Source organism: Dioscorea cayenensis, unplaced genomic scaffold, assembly GCF_009730915.1.
Source record: "Dioscorea cayenensis subsp. rotundata cultivar TDr96_F1 unplaced genomic scaffold, TDr96_F1_v2_PseudoChromosome.rev07_lg8_w22 25.fasta BLBR01000283.1, whole genome shotgun sequence".
Taxonomy (NCBI): Eukaryota; Viridiplantae; Streptophyta; class Magnoliopsida; order Dioscoreales; family Dioscoreaceae; genus Dioscorea; species Dioscorea cayenensis.
In genome coordinates this window covers 12,846-16,024 of record NW_024086674.1, presented here as the reverse complement: position 1 = coordinate 16,024, position 3,179 = coordinate 12,846, and the positions used below count along the sequence as shown (strand labels likewise).

General features: G+C 34.5%; 1 long non-coding RNA gene across 2 annotated transcripts; it reads right to left on the bottom strand.

Annotated features, from left to right (window-relative positions):
- Positions 1-211: 211 nt before the first annotated feature.
- LOC120254002 lies at positions 212-2,156 on the bottom strand. Of its 2 annotated transcripts, XR_005534496.1 has the most exons (4): positions 1,892-2,156; positions 1,044-1,223; positions 822-853; positions 212-730 (listed from the first exon to the last, which is right to left on the bottom strand). It is a non-coding gene; the product is annotated as an uncharacterized LOC120254002 (long non-coding RNA). The 2 variants fall into 2 exon arrangements; XR_005534494.1 differs by lacking the exon at positions 822-853.
- Positions 2,157-3,179: the final 1,023 nt, after the last annotated feature.

Here is a 3,179-nt window from a genome sequence, read left to right as displayed (position 1 = left end):
AGGCTATCCACCAAAACGAATTGTCAAGCTAAAATGTAGTGTGGGTTTTGTTTTGAAGAGATGTTAAGCTTGAGATGTAGTGTGGGTTTTGTTTGTGATTTATATTTTTGGTTTTGTTATGTTTAAAGAGCTAGACTATGTAGCTTGAGATGTGCGTTGCCATTTTGTTGTTTTTAGAAATGATTCACTTAAGTAATCAATGTTAGGATGATCACCATCTTTTCTTTTTTCACATTCTACTTTAATTCTCACACAAATACACACATTTCCAATTGTTGTACAACATTATATGTGAAATAATTTGCAAAAAAATTCATAAACAAAGTCTTGGGAGTGATCTTCCTGCTGTTGAAAAACTGGATAACTTGGTTTTCATGACTTGTGTTAGATTGTGTCTGCATTTTTCTACAAACTTTCTCCAGCTCCATTAGTCTGCATTGCATCCCTTGAAGATGTGATTTTAGCTTCTCATTTTCCATTGAGAGATCCAGTCTATTTGCATGAAGAATGACACACTGTTCATTGTCAGCACTGTGTCTGCTAAACTTTCCAGGTTGTTGGTGGTGGTGTTTTGTAACAGGCTTTTCAGCTTTGACTTTTGAAAGATGAGAGCTTGAATTATTGTTCTTGATGGAAACTTTAAGTTCTGAGTCAAGTGCTTGCATTATTCTGATGATAACTTCTCAAAATTTATACCACAATAGACCTTCATCTTCTCTTCCTCTAATAACTGAGGATGAACATGAACAATTTTAATGGAGGATAAACAATAGTAAGAAAACACAATTAATGTAAATATTAATCATAAATGTAAAATATACCTGAAGATACATGTCAATGGCTTGATACATATCTTTCGCAAGAAAAATAACGAAGTTGAGTTACAACATGTTATCAAAGAATAGGTAAATCAGTTTGTGCCAAAAAAGCTCATATACAAGCAAGTATATCTTATGCATCACCATATGGCTGGGCCAGAACATTGTGTAAAAGCATTCTAACATATAAGCAATATTCTACACATGAGGATGTTTCTAACTTACTCAATTTGTCAACAGCAATAGCAAATTTTGACATTCATCAGGACAAATATCAGGGCAATGAGTGAACCCAAAGTAGATCAATGTCCACTTCCCTAGAAAGTCTTTCTTAGTTATTGATTTTCCATCATGATTCACAAGGTTGAATGGAACACCAATGGAAGCGACTCCTGCTGATGGTCCCTGCTTTGGTGCAGTTGAAATATTACTCAGATATGCAAACAAAAGCCCAAACATGAAGAAACACATCATCGAATTAATAGCTACCAATCGAGTTACTGATATACCAAACAATACAATCAGAACAAATGGCAGAGGATACCAAACATGATTCAGAAGATTGATAATTAAATCATGTATTAGAATCACAAATGTCATGTATTAGAATCACAAATGTTTGAACCAATATAGGAGAAAGAAATAAGTCGGGAATATTATCTTTTCTCTAGATCAAATTTGCATATGCGGATTAGTAGAAAAGATATCACAATTAACACCAAAACTGTATTATCATTTCCAAAATTCAAAGCTCAAATTCAATTATATAGCATAAGCATGCACTAGCACACACTACCCTCATGTTGAGTTTCAATTATATAGCATAAGCATGCACTAGCACACACTAGCTCAAATTTGCACACACTACCCTCATGCGGATTAGTAGAAAATGATTAGCTTGAAAGAAATATAACACCAACACCATCAAGATAAACACAAACAATAAAGATTTTTTTTCTACCGATCAATTTACCTACACCTACTCCCAATCGATTATGCAAAACACCAAGCAATAGAAAAAGCTCAAAAAATCACAATGAAGAGAGGCCAAAGGAGTAGGACAGAAAAGGCACCAGATTGCCATTAGGAGGCATAGGCTCAGCTCCGTTGGCGATGTTCTCAACCCGTGAAACCTTCAAGCGCCATCTCCGGCTGGTCCGATGAAGGGGAAAAGAGACACAGGGCTGAGAAATGCTATAGAGAGGGATTGAGAAGAGGATGGGGCGAGAAGAAGAAGGAGAGGTTGCCACGCAAGAGACGAGGACAGGGATGGAGACTGCATGATAGGGAGCCTGGACCGAAACAGTGACAGCGACAACAAGAGGGGGAGACGGGCTAGTGATGGCAAGAGGGGAACTGATCTAGGTCTTCATTTCGGGAGACTTTATCTTGTTTTATTTATTTATTTAATTATTTATTTAAATGCAACTGACTAGAGAAAAGATTATCTGGTGAAGTGGACTCAATATTAGCTGCCATGTCATTCAGGATAGTATTTCGGAAAGTCTGTTAGGCATACATAGCATCACTCTTCTAAAAAAGATGATTACCGTATCATAAGAGTTTGATATCTCCCTTTATCATGTACCATGTATTTTTTTTTAATTATTTTCATTACTAAATGTTGTATTAAACTAATAAAAAAATTTGTAAAAAATTCGATAAACCATACACATTCATTGAGATATAAAGTGAAGAGTACAACAAAAAGACCTTTCCCTTATTAACTTGTTTTCTTTTTCCTGAAAATAATCCGATCCGAGTTGTCCAACCCATATTAAATATTTTCTTCCTTGATATGCACTATTGCTACAGGACACTTCATTCTTTATATTCACATATATATTTTTTAAATCTAAGTTGTTATGAATATTATAAAAATAATGGATATTTACTGTAGTATATGATGACTAAGTAACAACCATCTAGGGGTATTGTACAAGCTGCCATACTATAGCTGAAACATATTTTACTGCAGCAGCTGTCAGCATTGTTACTATTTCACCTATTAGTGTATTTTAAACCGTTGGATCAAATTAATCCTGACCGTCCATTCAACCTTTGAATACCTATAAATACCCTCCCACTAGCACTACCACTTATGATATTCAATATAAGTGACATTTTCTTATTTTATGTTTTGTAAATTGTTTTTATATTACCCTTCTCTAAACAGACCTCTGCTCATTTAAAGCAATATGATTTTGGAATTTAAAATAAATAGTTGTGCTTCTGGTTCCAAAACATCTTGGCATTTGCCAAAATTCTCCCAGCCCAAGCCCAGAGATTACTAAAATAATAATAGGTCTACCAGGAGATAATAGATGAATGATTTAGAAAAAGAACAATAATAAGGTTTCA